Raw genomic sequence first — 20,382 nt, 5'->3', positions numbered from 1 at the left:
GAATAATTGCAAAACATTTTCTGAAGGGTTTGTTTGCACCATTGAAAATGATTAATACATGTTTAAATTATACTCTGTTAATTCAGAGACAGTTTGAGTATAAAATTGTTCCATGGAAAGTAATGTAGAAAATAAGATTTTTCAGTTAGAAGGAACAAAGAACAATCACAAATATAGAGAGTGAGGTGGCTGTTCAGCTAAAAAGGGTGGCATTAACAGCGTGACACAGGAAAAAGTAGTAAGGGTAGATGAGCAGGGAAACATACCTATGAATAGTCACCAGTAGATGCCCATATTAACCATACTTTCTCTGCTTTGCTCAGTGGTCATCAGGGATGTGTTGTCCCCTCATATACACTAGTGTCATGATGAATAGTGTATGCACATTGTAGAAATTAATAGTACAGTGTCCTATTGTTCCACCACTATGCTGCAATGTAATGTGACAATGGTTTGTTGTGACATCAGAATGATTAATAGTGACATTTCAACGACGGGTTGTGCTGTTACAATTTTCTACTGTGCCACCATAGTGCTGAAGTGTGCCCTTATGATGATGAACTGTAAAATAAAATGGCTTAACTGTTTCATCACAGTTTTGCCATCTAAATACTGTACTGACACATCACAGGTGAATTTAGAATAAACACACTGGTAGTTTCAAATAATCTTAGGCAAGAGCTGTGTGGAGTTGACAAAAACCTACCAGTGACCAGAATAGGTAGCAAAAACCCACAAAAATAAATTCGAATGTTTCTACACTTCCTGGAAGCATCAGAGCCTCAGACATGAGAAGCTTTGCTTGAAAAGTATGATTGCCAGCATACCAAAGACAAAATAGTAGGTGGAAATCAGGGCCCTCAAACTGAGAAGCTATCACAGACATCTGAATCCAACACATAAATATCTCTTAGCAGGAAGAACATGTGAATCTAACATGTAGAAGTCACTGAGAATGGACAGTTTTACTCCACCAGCAGAAAAGGGTTAAAATAAACACACCAGAATATGGCAGGAACCACATCTGTCCTATTAAAAAGCACTAAATGATATCACCACATTTATACTTCATCTGACTTCTTTATTGTTCCATTTAATGTTTTGTGTTTCAACTATTTAGTTAGCATTAAATTTATCTTGCCTGAAATGTAATCTTGGTTATCTAGGCAGAGAGAACCAAGACTGGCTGATGTTCACAGTCTTTCTCCCCCTATTCTAGCAGAGGAGGCTTTCTTCAGCCTCCAGATTGCAGATCTGTGGAGTTCAGGAGAGTGGTCACTAACTGGTTTCCCTGGGGTCTTGGCTTCTCTCTTCTCCCAACCTGGCCCAGGTCCTTTTTTTTTTTTTATGCCCCTTATGGACACCATGAACATGCAAAGACAGGAGGTTGAGTGCACATTTACAGAAAGGAAGAAGAATGCACATGAAAAGACAGGAGGAAGAACACACATGAAAAGAAAGGAAGAAGGCCATACAGTGAGTCTGAATAGATGCTGAAGAATAGCAGGTAGAGAGTGATTTTACATGTCAAGAGTTTTTCTCCAGTGTCATGAAAAGTGTTTAGCAATTCACAATGGTATTGTTAGTAACTAATGATTAAAATGGATATAATCTATAGCTATAATGTTTCCTCAGGGAAAACACAAACAGCATCTTTCCCTTGCTTCTATGGTTCCAACAACAAATTGAGGTATAATGCTGCCCAGTTCACCCTGGGGAATCAACAAGTTTATCAGGCTTACAGGACTGGGCACTCTTCCTTTCAGGTGGCAGTATAGGTGTTCTTCAAAGAGCCACACTGGGAGGTCTGTACCCAACAGAGATGATGGCTCTTTAAAGCAGAGATAGAGAATTATTTTTCTTTTTTGAGTGTCAAAAAAGGTAAAAGATCATGGTATTGTGTTTTGTTTTGTTTGTTTTGCTTGATTTGTTTTGTTTTCCTGAACGCTTATGACTTTTGTATTTTACATCATCTCCATGAAACAGACTTGTAGAAAAAAAGAAGTAATTAAAGATTGGAAGGAAAACAAATGTAGGGGATGTGTAGGAGATTGTGTAGCCATTCCCTGCAAATTGAAACACTCCATCTTGGAAATAAGCTTCTTAAGACTCAAAACATTCTGAAGAGGGTGGAGGATTCTTCAAGGCTTGGGAAGTAACTCAAAAGCTTAAAAATGTTTCAGTTTCTAAGGTTACACAGCCAGTAAAGACTCCTAAGGTAAATAATACCAGCACACAAGCCCCACAGACATCTCCAGGGTCCCAGCTTTTAGTGAGTTCCATGATAAGGTGGGCTTTTAATAACAGTTGCCTCAGTTGTCTATGCTCCCAGAAGGAACCTTTTACCGATCTTTACTCCTGTAAGAAAGCACAGAACGAACATTGGTTCACCCAGTTGGACTTCAATGGTTGCATTATCTGGCCTGTTGCCATTCTCTATCTCTGGTGAGTAGCCTTTGTTCATTTATTTACAGTGTCACACAGAAGAGGGTCCAATCTTCTGGGACAATAACAAATCCTTGTTTATGCCTCTAGCATAGGTTGTGGTTTGCCTGGCTTGCTGTGACAGACATTGTGTAAACATTTATTGAGTTTTAATTAAAAGAAGACATTTAAAGTTTCAGTGCAATGTAATAAAGATAAACGATTTCCTAATTCTTCGTGAGCTAATACTAATAATATAGCTATACCATTTTGCTTCGGAACTTGGTCTTCACAAATTATTAGACTTAAGTGCTTTTAAAGCTGCTAAATATTCAGGGTCATATACAAACTATCTGGTGATGGCCACGTTGTTGAATTAGCCAAGCCTTATCCTTCATTATTTTATGCAACTTAGAAAAATTTGTCCATGATTTTTTTAAGTTATAGAAAAGAAATCAAATTTATTATTTTGTTTTGAGTCTACAATATAATTACAACATATATCCCCTCTCTACTCTCTCATATACATCTCTCTTTCAAATTCACAGCCTCTTTTTTTTTTTTACTAATAATTAAGTTGTTACTGCATGCATTATATGCATATATATATAATTTCTAAATGTAACCTGCTAAAAATATATATTGTTACTTGTGCATAGTGTGTTTGGGGGTCTGATCTGAGAACAACCAATTGAGTTGTTCAAATGCTCAATTGTGGCCCTGGAGAAGGCCTATTCTCCTGCTCCTGTTCTGTTTTGTTTTGCTTTGCTTTGTCTTGTTGTTTGATTGTTTGCTTGTTTGATTGATTGTTTGATTCTTTGTTTGATTTGATTGTTAGTTAGTTACCTATACTTCCTTGTGTTGGGTTGAGGTTTCCTGAGCTTTTCTTTGTTTTTCACAAGGAAGTGGTGCTAGGTTTACAACACAAAAGAGCACTGTTCTGTTTTTTGTTTGTTTGTTTGTTTGTTTTGTTTGTTTTGTTTTTCAAGACAGGATTTCTCTGTATAGCCTTGGCTGTCCTGGACCTCACTCTGTAGTCCTGGCTGGCCTGGAACTCAGAAATTCGCCTGCCTCTGCCTCCCAATGGCTGGGATTAAAGGAGTGCATCACCACTTTGTGAACCCATGGGGAGAGCACCAATACTAACTGACCAGAGCTTACAGGGTCTAAACCAGCAGTTTGGGAGCACATAGGGAGGGACCCATGACTCCATCTGTATATGTAGGGGAGGATGGCATTGTCTCGCATAAGTGGGAGAGGAGGTCCTGAATCCAGTGAAGGCTGGATGCTCCAGTGTGGGGGAATTCGATTGTGGGGAGGTGGGAGTGGGTGCATGGGTGGGTGGGGGCACATCCTCATAGAAGCAGAAGGAGCGGGGGATGGGATAGCGGGTTCCTGGATGGGAAAAAATGGGGAAAGGGAATCACATCTAAAATGCAAATAAAATATCCATTTAAAAAAAAAAAAGAAAAGAAAAACACATATTCAGAGGACCACATACAAAGAAAAAAGAAAAAAAGAAAAAAAAAGCACTGTTCTGTTATCCTGACATTGTCTTTTTCAAACATAGAAACATCCTTTCTTCCTGATTTCTGGTGTGCCAGCTATACAAATCTGTATTATTTTTTTATTATCATTTTTTTTCTTATGGAAACCTACAGATATTTTAGCCATTTCTTCAGTCATTATAACATGTAACAGAAAAGTGCACCCTTGAGACAGTAATAGTACCCCATGTTTTTGAAGCATCTTCTGCATCGGACCATTTCCTTGGATCCTTTTTCTGTAAGTATGGTGTGCTATTTCATTTTCTTTGCAGCCCCACAGTTTCCATAGATCCACATCTTTATTTTGCGTTACCCATCTAATGTTGGTTTACATAATATTGTTTGTATCTCATTTAAGATTCTTATGCGTCCAGATTTCTTAGACTCCATTCTGTCTCTGGTTTTCTCAGTGTGCCAGAAAATATGAACCAATTTGCTTAAGAGATTTGTTATCTCTTTATGAATAAGAAAAAAGTGAATGTATTCATCTTCTGGATGCAAAATTATCTAACTTTGTGTTGGCATGCGAATTTGAGTGTGTGTGTGTCTACCATAGGGACATGTAGAGGTCTGAGTACAAACAATAGGAGTTATTTCTTTCCTTCCACCATGAGTGTTACAGGGATCAATTTCATGCCATGATCCTAATCTGATACTATACCTGGATGGCTGTATGACTTTATGGTTTACACATGTCTACCTCAATGCTCACCCTTGCCCACCTGCTTCCTAGCTTTCTCCATAACTGCATTCATTTCTTCTCATGTGTTTTCCATCTCTCCTTTCTAAAATGTTCTCTTTAGCCCTTGCTCTTTTAAATAGCTAGGCAGACCTGAAGTCAATTTCTTCTGTGGCATCCCTTAATGTGCCTCTTTCCGGCTGGATTTTCAAAATGCAATGGAGAATGTTGTAAAGGGAATTTATTTTGGAATTCCAGAACTCATTTAAATTCATATTGTATTTTGTGTCAAGGATTTAGGAAGGTCAAACATTCTCATTGATATCATATAATAGACAGAGGTCACTTTTCTCTGCAGAAAAAATTCCTTCATAATATTTATTCATGAACTGGGGAACACTTTCAACAGTTAAGTAATTCATTGCCCAAAATGTCTTTGCTGAAAAATTCAAATAGCCAGATGGTGATTGTATAGTCCCCTACTATTCAAAATGTGCTATAGTCAACTATATGACAAAAGAATTAATATACACTGTAAATATAATACATTCAATAGTCCTATGCCTTTCATATGAAGTTCCACAAGAGAATATGAAGAAAGAAATAAAAATAGTGCTTTTGTTATACACAGAATTCAAGATATATCAAACTATGTTCAAATATATTGCACTTTAAATTTTACTCAGTATTTCTGGACTTGGATACTATGCATGTTTTTATCTTAAAAATTTCCAGCATGTAGAAATGAATTCCTGCTCCTCAAAATTTTAAAAAACTATCTGTAGTTATTTACTTATTATTAACAGTCAATCAAATATTTTGTCTTGCATTGTTAAATTAAATGTTTGTCATTTAGTACATACCTATAGCAATGCACTAGCTCCTGATGCTGGAGTTGTATTCACCTATCATAGGACTAATTTTTAAACATTCCAGCAATTTAATGTAGTATAGATTTGGACCTGGAGAATATTCGAACCTTAAAATGAACACATTTCCATTGTGTAGCTTCATTATCTTATGGGTTGTGAACAGCTGCAGCAGAAACTATGCCTAATGCTGTTGCCTGTCTGCAGAATATGTTACTCTAGCTGGGATGCCCTGTCAGGTATGGGTGAGAGAGAATGTACTGAGCAAAGCAGAAACCAGGATGAAGGGATAGGTGTGGAGGAAGGGGTAGCAGTCTCTCAGAGGAGAAGGGAAAGAGGGGAGGAACAGGGGGAAAGGAAGAGATCTCAGGATGTAAAGTAAATAAATAAAAATAATTTTAAAAATTAACACATGTAGTTTACCAAGTTGCATATATACTATGAAAAAGTGCAATTAAAAATATCTTAATAGGAAATAGTGAATATTCATATTTGAAAAAATATAATAAAAGCATCTTTATCCAGTTCTGGTTGGAAAAGAAATCCATTAAGAAAACAGTCATATAAAGTTCAATACCAGAAGAAACACAGTTTCCCATGAAACATTATTAAGCAAATGACCACCACACAAAAGAAGAGGGCAGATCAGCTATGTACTCAAAAATACAATGCTGGGCCTTTGTTCACCTGACATAATCACTCTTTTCACGAATGGCTATATATTGACATGTAATTCAATAGGATAACTTGCTATGCATTCTACTCAAAATGGTAAAGTTTGATGATGATTTTACTACATTTATCTGTATTTGCACCAAAATGTGAATACTAACTGAAAAAAGCTGTTGTCCATGTAGCACAAACTGGCCTGGAGGGTCTCATTTATTATAATTTGACATAAAATTCATAGCTATGCTTGTGCCTCAGCTTCCACAACTATAGGCTTGAATTACAAGACTCAAATGCTATGCATGTTAAGACACTGTTAGTGATTTTGAAGGTATATCTGAGAGTTTGGTAATATTTTAATAAGAGTTTTGTAGGAGCATACAGACAGATAAATACCATTTAAATTTATATTCTAAAATCATGAAAGCATACAAACTCCATTTTTGAGATAAAATATAATTGGAAGCCATTTAAAAGCTATTATAAATTAATATGTCAAAACTAAAATTGTTATGTATCATGTATAGGTTTCTTCATATATTTTAATACATTTTAATTAAAAAATAATTACTTTCCTAGTTTTTGTTTTTACTGCTTGTTGTACATCATTTCTTACTTTCTATCTCTTCTTTTTTATTGGATATTTTAATTTACATCTCAGATGTCATCCCCTTTCCCCTACCCTCTAACTCCCAGAAACTCCCTATCCCTTACCCCCTCCTCCTTATTGCTTTTGTACCATTTTAATTACATGCAAGTAAGTATTAAGGTCAGTTCTAGGTTGAAGAACTAGCAATACAAAAGATGCAAATAGTCAAAGAACAAGCAAGGCAATAAACAATGTTCCGTGATCACTCCCATGATCACTGTTTCTAAGGGCTTATCAGAATGACCAAAATATCTGAGCCAACATCCCTGTCCTAGCCCACTCTGGATGATTTAACTTTGCATACTGAGCTTATGAATTTAAAGACTGCTGCTCTGCTGAGCGCTGATGTGGCAGATACTGCTGATAAAATTACCTATGGCTTGAGGCCAATATGTCTATTTTGGTTAAGCTTCAAGATAGCATATATAGCTTGATCATGCTAACCCTTTTTGTCCTGCGAATACTTTTACTCCTGCCCATTATGTTAAAGCTCGTATTTAACAACATTAATATGTTGGCAGCCAAAGTACATGACTTGAAAATGAAAATGGAACCCCAGACAGAGTTATTAATTTAACAGGCTAGCAAGCCAAGGATGGGTAAGATTCTGCACAAGAGCCTTTCTCAACCTAAGAGAGAAGTACATTGCTTTTGATAATGCATAGTCCACAATGGGTAAGGAAGGCATTCTTGTCAGAGCTACATAAGAAAGGCTCAGTCTTGCTTATGAAATTAAAAAGGGGGATAGTCAGAGAGCTTTTGGGACTGCTTGGCAGGAATCTGACATTGGACAAGGACAAGGAAGTGGGCTTTAAGTAGGAATCTGACATTAGGCTAGAACAAAGAAGTAATTTCAGGCAGGAATCTAAATTTTAGGCTAGAACAAAGGAGTAGGCTTTCTATCTCTTCTAACACCTTCAATATTCCACTTCTCTCCATTGTAATACATATATTATGTGTTATAATGTATTATATATAGGTATATATACCTATATATAATATATTGATGTTGTTAAAGACTATATATATTACATTGTATATATAATAAATATATAATATATAATATATAATATATAATATATAATATATAATATATAATATATAATATATAATATATAATATATAATATATAATATATAATATATAATATATAATATATAATATATAATATATAATATATAATATATAATATATAATATATAATATATAATATATAATATATAATATATAATATATAATATATAATATATAATATATAATATATAATATATAATATATAATATATAATATAATATATAATATACAATATACAATATACAATATATAATATATAATATATAATATATAATATATATAATATATATAATATAATATATAATATATAATATATAATATATAATATAATATATAATATATAATATATAATATATAATATATAATATATTATATATAATATATAATATATAATATATAATATATAATATATAATATATAATATATAATATATAATAATATATAATATAATGTATATTATATGTTATGTGTTATATGTGTTATATGTTATATATCTATTATCTATTATCTATTATCTATTATCTATTATCTATTATCTATTATCTATTATCTATTATATAATTATATAATTATATAATTATATAATTATATATTATATATTATTATATATTATATATTATATATTATATATTATATATTATATATAATATATTATATATATTATAATATCTTATATACATATAAGAGAGAGGCAGAAATAAAACCACCTGATGTATCCTTCTTTGTTGTTTGTATGTAGATTTCTAAGTCTGACCATTTTGTGTTAGATAACAAATTTTAGAATCACCCCTGGGAAAGTCTACACTCACTCCTGTCTCTCAGCAACCATTAGTTGTTTATACTTCTTTGTCTAGAGGGCAGCACACACACTAACAAAGTTAACACTTACCACCTTAGTTTGTCTCCTAATGCATTTTTGTTAAGGTCTTGTTTCAGTAGCAATTTCTAGAAAACCCAGGCTCCCTGAAGACTTGCTTTCTGGCTTTTAACTACCGCCTGACCCTTTCTGAGATGTTCTCTGAGCCATAAATGCAGGATCTGTAATGCAAATGTATCTATTGGGATAGTGATCCAGAGGTTCTGTAGATCTATACACATGTTTTTCTGTGATGATCGCCATTTGCTATAATGAGAAGATTCTTTGCTGTGAGGTGAGAATTATACTTATGTTTGGGTATAACTGTGAGTTTTAGAATATAGGCAGGAATTATGATGGTCTATCAAATTTGCAATAGTAGGTTCTTCACTAATATCAATGACCACACTAGCCCTGGTTTATTGGGTAGTTTTCTAGTATCAGACAAAATTTACCTAATGATGAACAGGTCTTAAGTCAAATTATGTGCTGGTTACCACTGATATGTAAGAACTGCTATTGAATGTTTGGTAATAACTTGACATTTTATTCATCCTTGTGGTTCATGGATGTCCCAACTGGGTAAAACTATTAACTGCTTAGGTCCTTTGTTAGCTTGTATAATAATTTCTAGTATTGTGAAAGCAAGAATTATAGAAATGAGGATTTCTGGTTAGTTTTAGTTCGAACTATCTGAGACACTTGTCCTAAGTATACAGCGTCTTCATCAATAGAATCTTGCCTTCAACCTCTGAGAAAGCAAACAAGAGTCACAACAGTTATCCTTGGGGAATCACATAGTGCTCTGAACAGAAAGGTTTCTTGTGTATGCTAAAGGTGCTTTTGCTCATTAATCTTGCTCATTTATTGTTCTTATGGGGAGCATTGTCAAGTCAAATAGAATAACTTTGTTTAAGGTTTGTGTGTATTTTTTCATAATACACTTATATGTATTGTACATAATTAGGTAAATAAAAAATAATATGATCCTTGTTGTCAGTTTTATCTTCTCTCTTCATATATATGGGTCTCAGTACCCATCGCAGATGGAGCCCTGGCCTAATCATTCAATTTCCCCCTTCATGTCAACTGTGTGTTGTTATTTCCCTCTATAATACTGATGATCTTCAGTGGTCCTTTCATAATTCTCTGGCTTCTGCAGTTACTCTTTGCTATGTACTAATATCTGAAGATTTGCAGTGAGAATTTTCAGATGAAAAAGAAAATTCAGCATCGGTCTTTCTGGGACCAAGTTACCAACTCATTATTTTTTAGTGGGTAGATTTAATCTACATACATGTAAATTTTCATTGCTGCAGAAAAGTAATATATATATATATATATATATATATATATATATATATATATATATATATCACTTTGGTTATCATTCATTTGTTGAAGGACACTTGATTTCAATGTCCTCACTATTGCAAAAAGGGCAGCAGCTCATGCTCATCAAGTGTTTTTAAATTAGGATATCAAGTCTTTGGCCACATGCCAAACAACAGTAAAGTGAGGTCATATGGTAGATTCATTTTAGTTTTGTTTGTTTGCTTGTTTGTTTTGAGGATTTCCCATATTGATTTTTGGGGCTGCTACACTAGCTGGCATGTCCATCAACAGCCTTTTGTGCCAGTTGTTTTGGTGATGCTAGCCATTCTGAGTGGAATGAAATAGAATCTCAAAGTTGTTTTGCTTTGCACTTCCATAATTGCTAAGAATAATGAACACTGTTAATGGTATTTGATAGGCATTTTTATTTTTTTCTGTTGAGATTTCTGTGTTTCAATCCCAAGGCCTCTTCCCTTTTTTTTCAATTGACGTGCTGTTTTTGAGTTTGTTTCATATAACAAATATTAATCCTCTGTCTTATGTATAACTGGTAAAAATTCCTTTTCATCCTGTGGTTGTCTTCTTCATTTGGAGTTTTATGAGGTCTACCTTGGCAGTTGCTGGCCTTAATTCCTAAGCAAATGGTGTTGGTGTCAGAAAGTCTTTTCATAAACCATGCATTATAGAATACTGTCTATATTTTCTTCATGTGATTTTAACACTTCAAAATTAAAATTGAGGTCTGTGATCCATATGAAGATAATTTTTATGCAGAGCAACAGATGCAGGCCCAAATTTACTCTTCTTCAAGTGGGCATCCACTTTACCCTGTACTGTTTGTTAAAGATGCTTCCTTTTTTCCAATGTGTGTTTTTGGCCTTTTTGTTAAATACCATATGCTGAAGTTACATGTACTCATGTTTGATATATCTATTTTTTTTCCATTGGTCCACATAGCTTTTTTGGGGAAGGTGGATTCCCCTACCATGTTCTTTTCATTACTGGAGCTCAATAATTTATCCTGAAAATCGAATTCATTCTTTTCCATAATCATTTTGTTCAGTATTGCTTTGAATTCCAGAGTCTTTTTCTCATTCCATATGCATTTTAGAAATGTTTTTTATTTCTGTGAAGAATGTTGTGCTGATTTTGATTATGTTGCATGGAATCTATGAATTGCTTTTGGTATGATAGTCATTTTTACAGATTAATTGTACTGGTCTATAAACATGGAATCCTTTTCTGTTTTGTTGTTTTGTTTTTACATATTTCTTAATATTTTTCTTCAGATAATTTAAGTTTTCACTATAATGGTTTTTACCTCCTTGGTTAATCTTCTTTCAAGTTATTTTATTGCCTATAGTTAAGGGGAGTGAGCCTGGTAGTGGCGGCAGCTTATGTCTTCAATCCCAGCACTTCAGCTTCAAAGGCAAAAGGATCTCTGAGTTAGAGGCCATCTGATGTATGGAGTGAATTCAGGACAGAAAGGGCTACACAGAGAAACCCTGAGAAAAACAGAGGTGGGGAGGGAGAGGGAGAAGTGGAGAGAAAAGGAGAAGAGGAGGAAAATGGAAAGGGTGAAGGAGAGGGAGAAACAATGGATATTCTCTGAAGGTTTGTCATTGGTGTATGGAAACAACCCTCCCAACAATTTTAATTTGGTGAAAGGCTATTGAATTTTATGTTTATTATGCATCATGCAATTTTGCTGAGATTGTTAATTGTTTCTAGAAGTTATTGGGTAAAATGTTTGGGGATCTTTTACATTTAATATCAAGTCATGAACAAACAGGGGCAGTTTAACTTCTTTTTCCTATTTGTGTACCTTTAATTTCTTTCTCTAGTCTGTTTAAGGTAGTATGTTCAAAATAACATTAAAAAGGTGTGGAGATTTTCGTCAGTATTTCTGTATGTATGTATGTGGGTGTGTGTGAGTATGTGTGTGTGAGTATATATTTATGTGTTTTTGTATGTGTGTATGAGGATGTGTGTGATTGCATGTGTGTGTATGTGTGCATGTATGTTTGTGTGTGTGTGTGTGTGTGTGTGTATGTGTGCGCACGTGAGCCTTATGTGATATGTGTATCAAATCCTAGCTTTAGGGAAAGTTGGAGTATGAGCAAGGTAATTGGGCCAGGCAAAGTTGGCTGTCAAGTTAAGGGTCTCAAACAGGCTTCTGGGTGCATAAATGGCAGGAGAGTTAAAACCCATCTGTCAATGGTGGCTTAAGATCAAAGTAGATTTAAAGGTAGTGGATCTGGAGCTATGTCAGTGGATGTGGAACTGACAATGGAAGATGATGATGGATGAGAAACAGAAAAGGAGACTTACCTAGAAAATGTGACTAGTGAACAGTTTGGGGGCTGCATATCTGAAGTTAAGCCTATAAGTATGTGAATAGCCACAGGTAGAAAAAAAAACGAGGAAGCAAAAAATTGCCTCATCGAGCAAAGGTGACTCAGGAACCATGCCTTGGCTGTACAGAATCTGGAGCTAAGCTTGTGGGTGTGCATTTGAAGCTAGGGAGGGGAGGATAGCAAAGAGACAGTACAGCCATCTGCCAAAGGTGGCTCATGAAAGTGATTTCTTCATATTCTAGTGACATCACACAATTACGTGAAATGAAATAGTTTATTACACACATTCTGGACATGGCACCACTGTTTAATTCTTGAACTCATTACAGATGTGGTTATCTGCACAAGACATGCAAAAGATATTACCTATGAACATGGTTACCTGGATTGGGTAGAGAATTCGATACTCCATTCTTCTTTGATGGACTATTGACAGTTAAAATTGTTGGGAGGGTTGTTTCAGTTTCTGCAGATAAATTGCTCTTGTTCTAGTAAAGAGCCTCTCTTTTCTGCCCATACAATAAGCTCTAATTAAAGTTATTTTGTTACACACATAAAGATGACAGGGAGTAGGAAGGAGGAGTTGTTGGGAGAAGATGGAAGAAAACAGAGAGGAACAAGGTGTGAAAATGTCTAAAATTCATTATGCAAGTACATGAAACTATCAAACAATTATAAAAATTTCAATTTTGTGAATACGTTTTAAACATTGGAAAGGAGAATTTTATTTTAATTTCTTGCGTTTCAGAACATTCTCTACATGTTCTTTGCTGCTTGTTTATTTTTCTGCCTCAACTATAACTATGTCGAATATGTGAGGAGTTATTTCACTAGTTGAATAGGAATGAAAAAATAAGCTGTAATAATCTAAGACATCAGGGCTGCAGGGCCACAGTTGATTACCATCTTTGTATAGTAACGAACATCATCTAACAACCAAAGGCTTTATTCTTATCAACTTTGCACACGTATTGAGATTAAAATCCATATCCAAGGGGCAAAGGAGGTGGGTCATTCAATAAAGTATATATTAAGTTCATATCCTCAAACCACATATAAATGTTAGACTTGATGACATGTCTAACATGTCATCCAGGGGGAAAATGCAGACAAATCCTTGAGGTTTTTTGCCAGCCAGTTTAGCTAAACAGTGAGGTTTGTGAATTCCAGTTTCAGTAAAAGTAAGGTAGAAATCAAAAATAGGTGATTTTAAATATTTAGCATGTCACCTTAGATACTTTTACCTGATCATCGCCTCTCAGGGATTCATACTCATTCTCATGAAAAATTACAACATCCTTTTTAAATATCCATAGAATAACAATTATCGCAAACCATATATGGGCTCTCCTAAATTATTTTGTAATTGAGATTTTTCATAGAGAACAATAAGTCCATGGGTAGATTTTACTGTCCCAATCTTCAGTGTAGTTATGACAGGAGAAATTGATAAGGTGTTCTCTCTACCTAGCGCCTTGTTATGTGTTTAATGAGATACATTCAATGCCTGAAAAATATTTTTAAATGATGCAAGATAAATTGGAATTAAGTGCTAAAGTCTTCCTGCATCATATCTATGCTGTGGATTTGAAGACCAGCAGATTCTTATAAGTTAAAACTATCAAGTAAGAACTCAGTAGAATAATGGGAAATTTCTCAAACTTGACATGAGAGAAAAATTTCAGGGAACATTCATAATTGTTATTTATTGAGCAGTTAGACATGATTGGATTAATGAAAAGCGTTTTAAAGCATATACAATTTGGCTCTATGAAACTTATGCACTTAGCCAGAAAAAAAACTGAAGCACAGAGAAATGGAGGAGGCACAGCCTCAGGCATATAATATCAGAGTTGTGTATGAATATGGATCTTTACCCTGAAGCTCTAAAATTCTTAGTGAAAACTCTGGGATAGCATGCAATGACAAAAAAACTAGATTTTTAGTTCTGGAATTTTTCAAATACCAAAGGAAAAATGATTATTTGACAAGTGTGTATACATTGTTTTGATAGATAATTAGAAATAATAGCTTGGAGTTGATAAATTTCAATCCTGAAATGGAATAATTATTAGTCTAAAACCAACTGACAATTTAGAAAGTATATTGGTCACTAACTAAAATATGAAACATGAATAATTTGAAAGCAGACAATGACCTTGAAATAATTCAGCTACTGTAATTTAGCTGAATAACATTCATTAAATGAATAACTTATTATCAGTGCTTTGAGATAGGCTCTCATGTGGTAAAGACTGGCCTTAGACTTGCTAAGTAGCCAAGTGTGGACTTTTAGTCGGGATCCTCAGTATAACTAATCTCTATATAATGAGATTACAGGCTGAGTCAACAAGCCTGCATACAACAAAAACAATACTTACACACATACACACACACACACACCACCACCACCACCACCACCAACAACAACCAAACAAAAACCTCAAGTTTAAGTGGATAAAGGACCTTAACATAAAACCTGATGCACTAAATTTCATAGAAGAGAAAGTGGAAAATATCCTTGAATGCATTGGGACAGGAGAAAATTTCCTGGACAGAACACCAATGGCTCAGGCTCTAAAATCAATAATTGATAAATGGGACCTCATGAAACTGCAAAGCTTCTGTAAGGCACTCTCAGTAGGAAAAACAGCAGTCTACAGGTTAGGAAAGGATCTTCACCAACCTTACATTTGACAGAGGGTTATTATCCAAAATTTACAAAGAACTCAACATGTTAGACACCAACAACCTGAATAACACAATTAAGATATAGGGTACAGAGCTAAACAGAGAATTATCAACAGAGGAATCTTGAATGGCTAAAAAGTGTTTCAAGAAATGTTCAAAGTCTTTAGTAATCAGGAAAATGAAAATCAAAACAACTCTGAAATTCCATCTTACATGCATGAGAATGGCTAAGATCAAAACCAGAAGAGCCAGCTGTTGTGCATGTGGCACAAGGGGAACATGTCTTCATTGCTGGTGGGAAAACAAAATTGTAAAACTACTTTGAAAATCAACTTGGCAGTTTCCTCAGAAAATTGGGAATAGTTCTACCTCAAGACCCAGATACACCATTCCTGAGCATATACTCAAAACAATGTTCCAACAAATACAGTTGCAGTGAGAAAGATGTAAATTGAATAAGTAAAACGAATAAATTAAATTAAAAAACATAAATGCACATACACAGAAACATACATGCATACATGGATGCCCACATGTATGAGTTCACACATTTGTGTCATGTTTCATAAATAATTAATGAAGAAAGCTACTTACTATGTATACTTAGTAACTTAATCTTTCTTTAAAAGAGTTATGTTTCTGTTTGTAGGAGAGAGGTTCTGTCTTAGTTAAAGTTTTGCTGTTGTAAACAGATACCATGACAAAGGCAACTCTTTTTTTTAATTTATTATTAAATAATTTTTTTGTTTTTATATATTTTTAAATGTTACTCAAAGGCTTTATAAGTTTGGTAATGCTCAATAACAAGATGCCCATACAATCAGAAGTGTAACCCAATATCCAACCTAGATATATCAACTATTTTTGACTGGCAAAGACACACGAACATCCACCTACATGTTCCCCCCACTTTCTTGTCACCTAGCTCCTCCTTTCCTTCTCTTCCTCCTCTCTACTCCTCCTCTTCCCTTCCTTATCTCCTCCTACATATCACCCTTCCTGTTAAAATAAAACTTTTCTCTCAAAATACAATTATAGCATAACTATACCAATTTGTGTCAGTAAGGTTCAAGATAGACCTAATACCCAGTCCATCATTTTGTTGACTAACCAGAACCTCTTTCATCCCTCCTAACTAAAAGACTTAGTTCTGAACCTGCTTTTTTTCTTGGCTTTAGAATGAAGTCAGCTGAAAACCATCCTCTCAAATCTTTTATCTCAAAGTAAATAGCCAGGATCAGCTATGAGACTATAAGTCTTCAACCCTGTCAGAAATCCAGAATGACTGAGTTAACTGAAATTATGGGAAGCACAAAGCATAGCTTCAAAAAATTAGCAAATTTATAGAGACCACTGAATACCTAGACAGTCCCTATACTACAAAACATTGGCGCATCGGATTTTCAACATTCTGGCCCAAGATCATCTGACAGACCTAGTGATGCAGAATTATTAAGGGCTGATTACTTTGTATTGGCAGATATAATCAGTTGATTATTCCACAAGTGTGTCCTTTTCTGGACAGTAATTTTCTGTAGATGAAAAGAGGCAATACTTGCCTAGTGGCTGTCTCACCACAACTAGAGTAACTCCTAAGATGCTCAATTTCTTCTTAGAATCCAACACAGGAAGCTGTCAGGAGCAGACAGGTCTCTAATCAAAATGAACATTAATACAGAAATGTTTGTAACATCAATTCTGTGGACTTCTGGCATTTTGAAAACCAACTATCTATGTAAGGCAATCCAGACTGTTGCCTGTTAACTCCTCTCAGCTAGTTCTAAATAAAATATAGAAAACATACTAACAATAAACCCAGAGCCATGAATTTGCTACAGGCCCTTAACTCACAGTCTAACCATCAAAAATTATTTAGAAAAGTTATAGAAGGACTGGGTCTAAGCCTTGTATTCCTAAATGTGTTATATATAGGCACAATGCCTATGAGAGTAACAATATTAAACTCACTTTTATATCAATAAGAAATTCGTACCAATGAAAATCTTAAATTTGAAATCAAAGTAAATTTTGTACTATTTAAGAAATTATAACTTCATCTTAATAACAATTATACATATTTCTACCAATAGGTTATGGTTATGCAATAAATCCTAGCTAATCCTCCCTGTTCCAACAAAACCACTACTTTTCCCTAGAAAGACAGCCCAATATTAACCACCTCAGTCCCGAGCCCAGAAAATAGGGGCTCTGACTCTTCATTAACTTCTTCAAGCTGATTATGGCTGTTGAGATATTAGAAGAGGGGTGGGGGAAGAGTAAATTGATAAGCCTCTGACACTGTGTCTTCACTGCATCCGGATGGAATTCCAGGACATCAGAGGTTCAAGCAGGTCTGCTCAGCTTGCCTGATGAGTAGATACACCAAGGCTGTGTATTCTGCAATATACAATTCTCAAAACAAATTTTATTATCAAGAAAATTTTTGTTTCAATTTTGGAATATAGTTTTCTGGCAGCCTGCCTCTGTCATGTCTAATCCATATAATTCTGGGAGTTTCTATGAGGGTGTGCTCCCACCATCCTCCCATTCCCACCTCCCTGCTCTTGAAATTTCCCAACACTAGGGAATCTAAACTTTCAAGTACCAAGGCTCTTCACTTCCACTGGCAAGGCCAGCCTCAACTACCTATACAGGTGGAAGTTCAAGGCAATTCTTGTAAGGACAATTATATGGGGCTGGCTTAAGGGACCAGAGGTTCAGTCCATTATCATCAAGGCAGGAGCATGGCAGCATCCAGGCAGGCATGGTGCAGGAGGAGCTGAGAGTTCAGCATCTTCATCTGAAGGCTGCTAGTGGAAGACTAAATTCCAGGCATCAAGGGTGAGTGTTGTAAGTTCATACCCACAGTGACACACCTACTCCAACTGGGCCACATCTTCTAATAGTGCCACTCCCTTGGCTGAGCATAAAGCAATCATCACAGGTTCTTTGTTAATAGCTTTGTAAATGATCTGAAACTTAAATGCTTCTGGATTAGCCTACTGAGTGTTTGTGTTGCATTCATACATCAACACATCCACCATAGTCCTTTTCTTTCAATTTTTATATAAACAATAGTAGTTATTGCTTAGATACATCTAGTTTTAATGAGATCTGCATTGCTAAAATATCTCTGTTCAATAAAAGCAATACCGATTGCAGCATAATTCCATTTAGGCTATACATGGTAACATAATTAAAATTACATTAGTTTGCTTCCAATGCAAGGTTGTTTTGATATGAGCAATTTTCAAATATACAAAAAAAAAAAACCCTATCATTTAACCATAGAATCACTTGAAGCAAAAATATTTTCAATATCTTGAATCATATAAATGGGTATGTTTACTTGAATACTAGAGACCTTTAAAATAATAATACAGACACTTGAATGAACACATTACCAAGATACAAATTTATGTAAGAGAATATCAGAGAAATAAAAAGTGCATGCAAAGGTTTAACAGATAATTTGTCTTTGAAGATATGTAAATAGATAAACAGTGAAATTTTCCTTCATATTTATCAGCGGTGAAATATAGCAAGGGCTGTAGTCATTAAGGGACAACCTCATAGCACATGGTTAGATTAATAAATCAGAGGTAATGTGACCTAACTATTGTAATCTAGTATTTGTCCTTGGAAACTCCCATAGAGGTCCACAGGTGTGTGTCATAAGGGCCTCACATAAGTGTTGTTTAGTGGGTGGAGATCAGGGACCATTTGGAAGTGTGTCACTAACGATGTATAAGATGCCTATTTTGCATACACATTAGAGCTGCACACACAATAGGGGTGGGGTCTTAAACAGTATTGAGTGAATGCAAATAAGAAATGGAATTTCATGTAACATATGAGACAAAAATATTGTTTGATGTATACACTTAAAGTGAAGCCTATGAACATGTATTTTTAAAATGCTGGATTTTAGAAAATTTAGAAAACTGTAGTTTTCTTTTCCCAAGTTTAAGAGAAATCCTTTATTTCTACAATATATCACATTAAACATTTATTTTTTATTCATCTTGCAGTGTAATGAACATTTTCATGGGCAGGCAGCCCTCGTGGTGATTCACAGTTTCCAAATACCCATAATAAATGAGTCATGAGGTCATTTGTGAATCATTTCCATTCCAAGAGCTGAAAAGGGAAGGTACCTCGGCGTTTGTGCCTGTCAAGCACAGTGGATGCATTGCCAACAGTATACGTATTCTACCGGCTATTCTCTGTGTGGGCTATGAGCAGATAAGACAGGCACCTGATGTGACATTCTGTGGTCACCAAGGGAAAAAATTAGTTAAGTAAACATGATGTCAGGGAAGTCTATGTGTTGGCTGCTGACAGGACTGGACCAGTGTAGTCATCTGCATTGATGTCCATGTGTATTTACCTAAACACAACAATGCAGTAATCTTTGTAGCAAGCAGTAGCTTCAGTAATGAAGTAAACTACCAACACACATGATATTGCTCCAGGCAATATTTCTGTGAAAGTTGGTTGACTCTGTATGTTTTAAAATGATAAAATATTATAGTCGAAAGTTATTCTTAATATGTTGACAAAACTTCACTCGTGATATTGATATAATGAGTTAGATTATTGAATAATTACAAAATAGTTAAGAACACATATTGGAACTGAGCAGCTATAACTTCTTATTTATTAATTTTTTACATTTCCTATTAGGAAAGTTTTTTTTTAACAAGGGTACTAGAAAAAAATCACATGATCCTATCAGGACATTAAGTCTGATAATCACATGATGTTAAGATCCCTGTGTTTTAACCTCGGTTTCACATCCTTGAAGTGTAGGTGTCTTTCTACCATTATCCACATGGGCATTTCTGAGTGAGGGGAATTTATAGACGTGAGTATCTTTTACATGAAGCTTAGGATCAGAACAGGTTACCAACCCAATACTGACAGAGTATCCAAAGAAGAATTCAGACAAAGAAATGATATTTGGGAATACTTAAAATAGCAATGTAAGAATCTAAATAATATGGAGGGTTGGTGGCATGTGCATATAGTCTCAGCAAGGGAGGATGAGACAGGAAAATCCCTGAGGCTCAGTGGCTAGGAAGGTTTGCATAAATACTGAACTTCAGGTTCCATGAAAGAATCTGTCTCATTGTGGCTCCAGGGATAACACAGTAGGCTGTCTGCCCTTCTCTGCATCCACATGTTTTCTGCCCATGACAAGTACAGGGATTTGTGCCTTATGAAATCGAT

This window comes from Arvicanthis niloticus, chromosome 14 (genome assembly GCF_011762505.2).
Source record: "Arvicanthis niloticus isolate mArvNil1 chromosome 14, mArvNil1.pat.X, whole genome shotgun sequence".
NCBI classification, from domain to species: domain Eukaryota; kingdom Metazoa; phylum Chordata; class Mammalia; order Rodentia; family Muridae; genus Arvicanthis; species Arvicanthis niloticus.
Note: the sequence above shows the minus strand (reverse complement) of the source record.